The 11,129-nt window shown below is 28.5% G+C and overlaps 1 non-coding gene across 1 annotated transcript; it reads left to right on the forward strand.

Annotated features, from left to right (window-relative positions):
* The first annotated feature begins 2,033 nt into the window (after positions 1-2,033).
* Positions 2,034-2,140, forward strand: LOC116031139. Its single transcript, XR_004100568.1, has one exon. It is a non-coding gene; the product is annotated as a U6 spliceosomal RNA (small nuclear RNA).
* The last annotated feature ends 8,989 nt before the right edge of the window (positions 2,141-11,129 follow it).

Here is an 11,129-nt window from a genome sequence, read left to right on the forward strand (position 1 = left end):
ATATATATATATATATATATATATATATATATATATATATATATATATATATATATATATATATATATATATATATATATATATATATATATATATATATATATATGAAGTATAAAAAAATATTGTTAATTCATCATTTTGTTAAATAAATAAAAAGTGGAGCATACAAATTATAGGCAAGGCTTGTTTTGAAGTATTTGAACTGTGGAGATACTGCTAAAACTTGATATAATGTATAATTTCACTTCTTAAGATTCTCCCTAAATTAACCTCTAATTTAAAATATTTTATCAATTTTTTATAATAGTTTTCTTTTCATTTCTTCTTCATGTTGGTGGGCCAGATAAAGAAGACTAGGGTCAAGAATGATTACATTATTTATTTACAATTATGATGAATGGATCTAACTTAGTAATCAATCATTATAGCATGCACCATGATTCACCTAATAAGGTGACACTAACATAAATTTTATTATTAATACATTGAATATATTTTTAATATTTATTTTTTATTTATTCAAGGTTCATTATTTAGTATATTACCTAAAAATAAACTTTCAATACATAAAAAAACAAGCATTCAGTATACTAAAAATAAATATTTATCTGTGTTTAACATTGCAATGTAGATCATGGTCCACGTACAATATAATTTACTCTTAGCAATAGTTTAGCAAGTGTTTAACAATCTAGCTAGCTCAACCAAAATATTATTTTCTTTTCAAAAATAATTAATATTGAAGAACTATTTCTTTTTTTTTTTTTGAGAATTTTGAAGAACTATTTCTAATAACCAATTATTAAACAATTATTTATTGGCATTTGATATTGATAATTTAATTATCACTTCTACTTTTCTAACATACTTTGCCAAAAATTATATCTTGATAATTGCTTAACCTAGCTATGACATTTTACAAAATTGAAGGAGGTTCTTCAATTCGTCTCTACTAAAAACTTAACTTAATAGTTGGACTACTGAACATTTATTATTTATATATAATATGTTCAATTTTATAAAGTATTTTGAGTGTTTAATGACAAATTTAATTGGTTAATTCGTAAACATATTATTTTTCTTGTACCTTAAATAACTCCAAAAAGGAAAATGGAGAAGTAGAATATAAGGAAATATATACATGATATGAAACATATCATCAGGATCAAACGTTTACTACTATGTCAAAAGTTATAGCCAGAAATGAAGACACAACTTTGTTTCGGTATACTTGTGTAGCCTTTAGCACCATATTTCGATAACAGGAGGGTGGACTCAGTCTTCCAAACTACTGCCCAAAACATGATAGGAATGATTGATATACAAATATATATTAGTTTAAGAGGAAACATTTTTAAAATGCGAAAACGTCAACCCTTGAAAGTTCCCTTGGATAAAAACTTGTAATGCCTTACAATTTAATACACTAGCTTTTGGAAGCTATCATAAATACCCATATACCTCATTGCGTATGATATATGCGCCAAACTTAATTCTTCATCAATACCACAAGTACATTGCTTATTGAATCTTTCTGTCCCGAAACAATTAATACAATTGAAAAAGTAAAAAATTAAATCACCAAAGCTTTAATATCACCATTGTTGTCAAACATTCTGGTATAGTGATGTTTGCCCCTAAGGAAAAGAAAAGTGCTTGATTGCAAACTTGGATGTGATGGTACCAAAGATAGATAGATATATATTTATATTCATTTCAAATTTGTGAAGCACTTTCTTTTCAATAGTGATATATGCTTCACCTTCCCTTGTTGTGCTAATAAATTATATGGGGAAATCTTAGGGCTCCTTAGCTTGCTTGTCATAATGTACTTTTGCATGCATGGATCTATCACTTCAAATATAATTTTCCTGTACCCTTGATATCACTAGTCAAACAACATTTTTTATTTCCATTGTAATTTTTTGTAAATATGCAGTTACATTGAACTTTTAGGTCAGGGACAGGTCCTGTGGACTTTGAATTAGTCGGGCGAAACTAAGATCATAAAAAATATTGACATGAATTTTACTGTTTCTAACTTCACAAACATCCGATAAAGTTAAAATGATACATAGAAAATTAGCGTGGTCTCTGTGTATGAATTACACATACAAATCAAGAAATTGACGTAAACTTTATCTGAAAGCGATTTCAGAAAATTTCAAATAACTAAATTAAATAAGTAGTTCAAGTTTTTTTTTTTAAATTTTTTTATTAATGATATTGAAAGGAGGCAACTTACTTTAATTTGTTTAACATAGTTATGATTGTCAGTTAGTTAAATTAAGAGTTCATATATAATCATATCCACTGCGACGTTAACAATAATAAGAATCATACGTGAGATCCTAAACATTATTTTAGTATACGGTCAACAACTCACAACAGTACAAAAGGAAATACACATATATATACACACATTCTTTTGAACATGTCCGTACGGTATCTACTAAGTGCTAGCTTATTTAATAGATCAGGTTAATAATTTTCAACCCCCGCAATGTACGTACCAAACAATAGTTTTGATAATCGTGAAACAAAACTTTTACTGGAATATAATAATAAATATGTGCCAGCATATATATATATGTATGTATATATGGGTAGAATCAAATGAGAAAATGGTCATCTTGTGAAAAGTGATGACCGGTCTTAGTCATCCATCAGAGTTCACCAGTATTTGAGGGTTTTAGTAAAAGAAATATAAGGTCAATTTTATAATTATTGAAAAATTTTAAGAGCGAACTCATTTTATAATTATTGTAAACTTAAAAAATTTAGTAATCGTAAGATCTTAACATTTGATTTCTCCATATGGAAGGTGTTGATGCATTCACACTTTTTAGGGGGTGTTCTCATTTAAACCCCTCTCTACACACACACACACACACACACACACTCCCGTGCGGTTAGCTTTTTTAGGTGTGGTTGTGCGGTTGCTTAGGTGCGTAGTTTTCCTTCTTAAGGTGCATGATTTGTGTGTATAAGGTGCGTTAGTGTTGAAACTTAAGAAACAAAACTAAAGCTTTAGGTGCAGATTTTCCTTCTTAATTGAGATGCATTGTTTTCCTTCTTAAGGTGCGTGATTTGTGTTCTTAAGGTGCGTCAGTGTTGAAACTTAAGGTGCATCAACCTAAAGCTTTAAGTGTTGGTTTGTGTTCTTAAGATGCTTTGTTTTTGTACGTTAGGTGTGTGGTTTGTGTTCTTAAGGTGTTTTGTTTGTGTGCTTAAGGTGCATGGTGTAATTTGTGTACTTAAGGTGCGTCATTTTAATGCTTAAGGTGCGTAACCGCATATGGGAAGCTTAATATTTTATTATTTGATCGGCTTGGAGTTAGAGCCAAGTCCAACATTTCATCAAAATATGTGACAAGTTATATCGAGTATAGCAATGGTTTACGTTGCAAAGTGGATCCTGCTACATGTACATTTTTAATACATTAGTTTCATTTTTACTGTATTATATGTTCATTTTTAATAAATTCATTATATTTTGATACATGTGTATTTTTAATGTATGCAAGATATTTTTAGTGTATTACAAATCAAAATAAACTTGTAGTATACTAAAAATGAACCCGCAGGCTGCAATATGATAAAAATAAACTTGTATCAGAATTCCATCTTATTTACTTACACTCTATCAATGGTATAAATATTGACGAAACATAACATTCACTACTACACAATTATAATAAAACAAAGTTGTCTTTAATAATTACTACTAGCTATACCTTTTGGGCAAATCCCACTGAAAGCATATTCATGTATGTTGTGCAATTAAGGTCTGTAGTAGCCTTTAATCTCTTATAATTAATAAATTAAAGCTATAGGACTTAACAATGAAATTGCTGCAATTTTTTGTCCAAAACTACCTTTCAAATATAAAAATATAATATTAAGTATTAAAACTCAACAGTGATCCTTTTTCTTTTTCTTCTTATTATACTTTTTTTCTTTTTATTTTTTTTTCAACTTGAATTTTTTTTCTTTTTGTACAAATAAAATTGATAAAAAAATATCATTAAAAAATTTTTAATTGATATTTTTTTAAATAACACATATATTGATATATTTTTAATTATTTTATAAAATAAATCTATAAGTATATAAAGTCATTACTTTACTATAATGTTTATATACATTTAATTTTGTTTTTATGAACATATAGAATGAACATTATGAACCTATTATTATAGAGTGAATGTGAATACATATTATGCATGTTAATTAAGATTTAGGTTTATGGACATATATATAGAACAATATTATGAACATTATATATGATAATGGGCAAAAACTTGTATGAGACCGTCTCACTGTGAGACGGGTCGGGTCATGAGGTAAATGTAACACTTATACGCACAAATGTCATACTTATATGCTCAAATGTAATACTAATTAAGAATAAAAATTCTGTTACTTATAAGGGTAAATGTAATACTTTTATGGAAAAATATTATACTTTTACATTTCGATTTAAAAGTATTACATTTTTCCTCAAAAGTATTATATTTTCCCTTATAAGTAAGGAAAAATTGTCAACATTACTTATTATGAAAAATGTAACACTTTTTCTCTTATAAGTAACAAAAATTGTATTCCTAATTAGTATTATATTTGAGCATATAAGTATAACATTTGCACATATAAGTGTGACATTTGCATGGTGCTTCGACCCGACCCGACCCGTCTCACGAATAAGGATCCATGAGACGGTCTCACAGAAGTGTGACCCATGATAATATTATCAAATATGATGCATTAATAATTGACACTTAATATAAAATGATATTATTTTAGACCATGGTCTACTATGTAAGGTGGAACCTAGCCTATAATATGATTTAATTTGTCATCAAAACTTGATAGAGTGGAAGTCGCTTCTTTTTTTCTTTTTTTTTTTCCTTAACTACCTTACATATATAATGCATACTATATTTTAATTCTTATTTACATACTAGTTATTGTGAGGAATTTAATTATAACGTAACGCCGCCATAGAGGATCGGTACGCCGCCGCTTTGAGATTGAAGTTCCCGTCGGATCTTGACCGACACAAAGCCGGTGCTATACATTTTATTAAAATATATAATCATTATTGAAACGAGAAGTTGCACGTACCATTATATTTTAACATATTAATTGGGTTCCTTTTTCAGTTTTTCCCATCCTTAATTTGCTATACATTTTTTAAAAATAAATTTCCAAAGCAAAATTGATCTCTTAGTTGCATATCTGATTGCTGAGAGTTTCTATGGTGCCATGGTAGTATAACATTAATACTCCGTAATAAAATTCATTTCTAAATATAACAGGGGAAATAACTTTAGAGAGTAGGAAATTTTTTCATCTCTAGCTATAAAAATTAATAACGAGACCATTCAATTTACACATGTATTAACCTTTTCGTGTCAATAATTTTTGTTCTTTAAATATACATTTGGTGAGGGAGCAAACTCTCCCTAAGCTTGCTTGGAATCAAAAGTAATTCCTTAGAGTATCCACACTAGTTGGGGGTTTTGCACAATTTTTAAGAATTCTATGTAGGAGAGACAAAAATGGGAGAAAAAAGAAAATGAAATAAGAAAAAAAGGAAGAAGTTGGCAATTAAAAAAAAAATTAGTCAACTGGTAGTCACTCTGACGCGCGATTTGCGGATTTGTTTTCCTTCACCTCCAAAATCTTTGTATTTGCAAGAGAAAAGTTTCTGAAAAAATAAGCCTCAGCTCCCATAGTTTTGTTCTTGTAAATCAAGTTTTTTATTTGCAAAAAAGCCCAACAAAAATCACAGATGTGGATACCCTTAGGTAATGGTGAAGGCAGTTTTAACTCTAAACATTATTGTATTTCTTTATGGGAGATGCTTTTCACTCTTACAAAAATCATACCGTCTTAGCCGCCACCCCTTAATGTGACTATTTTTCTTTACTTAGTTTTTCTTTTATTTTTATTTTTAAATCTTAACTTACAACAAATTGTCACATCAAGAAATGGGTTTGTATGATTAGTAAATGGAAGAGAATTTAGTAAGGTATTTTTATAATTTTTTCTTCAAATTTAGGATTATATTCAAAATTTAATTATTTTACTTATTTTTTAACGTTACAGAATAGAGTTGTTTCTAAATAATATTCAACCAAGATTGACATAATTAATTTTATCACACAAAATTTAAATATCAATGCAGTATGGAAGAAAAAAAAAGTTGGCTTTAGTGAGGAGAGGGACGGATTTGCTTTAGCAAATGGGTCCATTTCATTATTAGCCACAACAAGAAGAGGGAGTCTTTTTCTCTATTGTGTGATTCCTTTCTTTGCTAGAAACCCCACGCAACAATCAACACATTATTTGGGTTTTTCCCCTCCATGGAATAATATCAACCCCACCAAAAGCCATTAATGAAAAACCATTTTAGTCGGGGCTATGTCCATTTTGTGGATTCCCACTGCCAACCCACCATATAATATCGTTGTACGCCCTTACATTTAAACACGCGCCACGCTGATTCACACTCAACACTCAAAACAAATTCTGAACGTCCTATCTCATATTTAATTACTCCTAACTACTCCCTCATTCATTCACCAAATGAACTTCAATTCAATTCGATCATTAATGTTATATGTCGATAATTTTTTCATTTCGACATTAGTAAGAACTAAATTTATTTCTTGTTTTTTTTGTGAGTGGTTAAAATTTAGAGAAAAGGGAAAAAGATAGGGTGAGTAAATGGAAGGTAGGGTAGGGGTAGCTAGGTATAGAATTGATTGTGGAGATGGTGGTCTCACTCAAATGATTTGGCCTCCAAATTGGCCAAGAAAGGCATATGGTGCTGCCATGGACCACTCTGAGAGGCATAAAAACCATCACAAAAAATGCCATTATACTGTTACAGATAAGAGACAACATCAAGTGTGTGCTTTCCTAGGATCGACTTGACACCCCTTTCTGTAGTAAATTTGATTTGCTCGTAGGAATCACGTGCCCAATTTTCTATTGCGAATCATATTGTTACCTTCACCACTTATTATTTTCTGCATATAATATAGCAATATAATCAAAGACCAATGTTAAGCGAAAATATACTCTATATATAAAATTCAATTTTGACTTAACAATTATAATTATGGATAGAATTAATTAGATCTTCCAATAATTTCATTAAATAAACAAAATATGTTCTTTTTAACAATACTAAAAGTACATTTTCAAAATACTGCATGCTCGTTTTCATTGTAATGCAATTACATTGTAATTATGGATCTCAAATAGATTCATTAATAAAACATTTTGATGTTCATTTTAGAAATACTAAAATAGGTTTGTTTTTATAATACTAAAAGTTCATCTTTGTAATAATAATGCAACTACAACGTAATATTGATGGACCTAAAATGGATTCTGTTGGGTTGCGGCTTGGAGAGCTGCATTCAACATCGAATTGTGACGCTGATTGGTATGTAAGTATAAGGAAATAAAGTTACGTGCTAACTATAGCCGTCCATGATGAAAAGTGGATCTGGTGGGTGAATAATATAATTTTTCATGAGAATGGTATATAAATGATCGTTAATAACTATATGTTTATTAAAGTATTTAATTTTGTATATAAAAATTATATTAATTAATTATTAAACATATTAAAAGAATAAAGGTTAGGGACGTAAGCCAATCCATTATTTTACATTCCATTTCCCCCTTATAATAAATAGAAGGGATATGGTACCTTTGTCTTCTCTTTGCTTGAGCCTTGAGCAAGGTAATGGCATTAAAGTTTAATTTATTAATTATTACAGGGTAGTTTTATGTTTAAATAAATTAGTTAATTCAGTATTCAATTAATGGGGGAAAAGCATGATAGTGAGATTTTGGAAAATTACTTCCAAACCATTCCTATCGCAATACTCTCATCAAGACTTTTTTTTTTTTTTTTTTTTTAGAGATGAGAAAAGTGTGTAATTACTATATGATGCTATATGTCTACGTATAAAATAAACTTTGCTCCGAATAAAAAATTATTGATAAGAATTGATTTTATGTTCATTTGGTTACGATGATTATATTTTACTTGCTTGGTTACGTACCCATTCCAAACACTCATTGATTTTTAAGATTTATTGAAAAAATGAATTAAAAATTTTAAATATATAATTTTCTCCCAAAGGGGTCTAAGTAAAAACGACAATAAAACAGAATATATATAATGCCACCACTATCACTATACTTTAACAACTTGGAAGCTGACCACTGTTTTCGCATTTCTACATATGTTTTATGAAAGTATTGCAAATTATACTGTAGTGCACATTGGACATAAATTTCATTTTAATATATTGAATGCTCATTTTTAATGTTTTGAAAGTTATTTTTAGATAGTAAATTTAAAAATAACATCTTGTACACCAAAAAAAAAAAATTAATAAATGAATATTTAATGTATTAAAAATAAATTTTAGTATACTAAAAGGTAAATGCAGTCCACACGTGTTGACCACGGTCCAAGACGACATTGTCTTGATGTTTAAAAAATTCCTTGTTCCGCACACGCGTTAGAATAATGAACATTCTGAATTAGATATTGTATTTTATGAGTTAGAGTATTGTACTTTATGTGTTAGAAAAATTAAATTTCTGGTATAAAATAATATATTTTATGAGTTAGAATAATGTACTTTATATGTCAGAATAATTAAATTTTTTGGATAAAATAATATATTTTATGAGTTAGAATAATGTACTTTATGAGTAAGAATAATAAAATTTATGGGATAATATAATGTATTTTATGAGTTAGAAACTTAGAATAATGTAATTTATGTGCTATAATGTATTTTATGAGTTAGCATAATCCGCTTTATGTGTTTTGGACAACGGTTCACGCAATAATGATTGATACTAAAATGAACCTTATGTCATTAATATACCTTATAGAGTGGACCATGCCACCATGGTCCATGGTATGCTAATTGTGAAAGTAGTGATAGTGCTTAGTGCATGCCCATTATTAGTGCAAGGACGGAGCTACAATGGGGCAGATGTCCCCACTCACCCCACTCCCACCTCATATATAGCTCTTGTATATATGTGTGTGTATAATACATGTTTAAGATATAAATATATGAAAACATATATAGCAATCAATGAATTAGTTGGATGAACTGGTAGATGTGTGTATCACCTTATGAAAAGTGTGGTGGGTTTGCCGGTTTGATTCCCATAGATAGCACAATTTTTTTATGGCTTTTTTTTCAGTATGTGTGTGTGTGTATATATATATATATATATATATATTTATTTATTTATTTATATTGATAATGAGATAGATGTGTAATTTATAATGTGTTTTCTATTTGAATTATTTTATCAAATTAATTATATTTCATATTTTGTTATGAATATTTTTATAAATTAAAGTTTTGATGTGTTTTATTTTTTGCCTATATCCAACAATATTTATGATTATATTTTTTAAGTGTTTTTTTTTACCTATCTCTTTTGTTTTAATATTTCGCCTGCAGAAAATTTCTAGATCCGTCCCTGCATTAGTGGACCTCCCTAAGTCCCTAACCAAACATACACACACATATAGCATTAACTTATATATAAAATCTATATTTATGTATAAATTACTAAATGTTTGAGTAGCTTATGTCACAATGTTTTAATCATTTAATTAATGTAGTATAAAAGTTTATATTATATTTCCTCGCATTTGAATTAATTTAGGAAAACTTAAAAGCTAATCTAATTAAAAGAAATTAAAATTAAAAAGTATATATGAATATAGTGTCTTTTATATTCAACTTATTTTATCTAATTGATTATTTTTCATATTTTGTCATAAATATTTTTATAGCATTTCAAAGTGTTTTAAAATTTCATATTCTCAGCCAAGCACCTTGTGCTCAATTGACACCTTTGTGGCTCTCGTTGAGGGAAGGTCACCAGACTGAACTTTGGTAGAGAAAGTATGTTGAACAGAACTACACTCTCATAGAGTCAATAGTACTCACACAAAAAAAAAAAACAAAAAAAACAAAATTCACATTTCCGGCCACCCCACTCAAGTATATTTTTACTCTTCTAGAGAAAGTATATTGGATAGATACTACACTTTGGCTCCGCCCATAAGTATCATGTATGTAGTCTATTAAAAAGATTCCAACTATTATATATTTTTAAACTTTGTCTCCACTTAGATGATTTTTTGGGTCCACCCATAGTATTAATTACTAAGCATTATCTAGATAGCTAATAAGTATAGGTAGGAGTTGAGTGAGTGAGGATGACTGTTATTATATTGTCAGTGTCAAATATATTACTGATCAACGAGAAATTAAGCCATCAACTAACTAACAGTGAAGTGATCTGCCCGGGCAGGAACTGAAGAAGAATTGATGCACTGTCGTTTTGAAATAAGAAAAATGAAGAGATGAAACATGAAAGCAGTTGAACAAACGGACTGATGAGTGTATGCATGAAATCTAGGACGGTACATATATCTCCAGATTTCGATAGTAATGTCGCCATCATTATCTATATATATCTTTGAAAACGGCACATGCATGCTAAAACTAACACACCAGAATGTTCATCATTATTACTCCCTATTATTATATATTAAAAAATAAATAAATAACACATGAATCATGCTAGACTCCCATCATTCTTCAATGTATTTTCTTTCTTACTTGACTTGAAAATGCTTTTTAATTATCAATAAAAATATTTTGATTATTTAATTTTTTTTTATTTAGTGGCCTTTTTAATTCAATGACATCAATTAGGATGCTAACAGGTGAAAAAGTGGAGAAATAAGGGTGTGTTTGGTTCGCACATGGAAATCGAAATCAGAATGGAAATCAAATACTTGGCAATAATATATAGTAATGAGTTTTGGTTAAAGTATTTTGTATGTTTGGTAGTAGGGTGGAATTGGAATAATTACCAATGTTGATTTTTGGTTATGTATGACGTGAATAAAGGTTTTAAAAATACAAAAATAAAAAATCAAGACGATTGAGGACATCCAATATTTAAACCATTAATATTAAAAAAAATCAAAACAAAAATCTAAAAGCACTAATCCAGACCTAAAAATCATATTACCAATAATATAGAAT

Source organism: Ipomoea triloba, chromosome 9, assembly GCF_003576645.1.
Source record: "Ipomoea triloba cultivar NCNSP0323 chromosome 9, ASM357664v1".
Classification (NCBI taxonomy): Eukaryota; Viridiplantae; Streptophyta; class Magnoliopsida; order Solanales; family Convolvulaceae; genus Ipomoea; species Ipomoea triloba.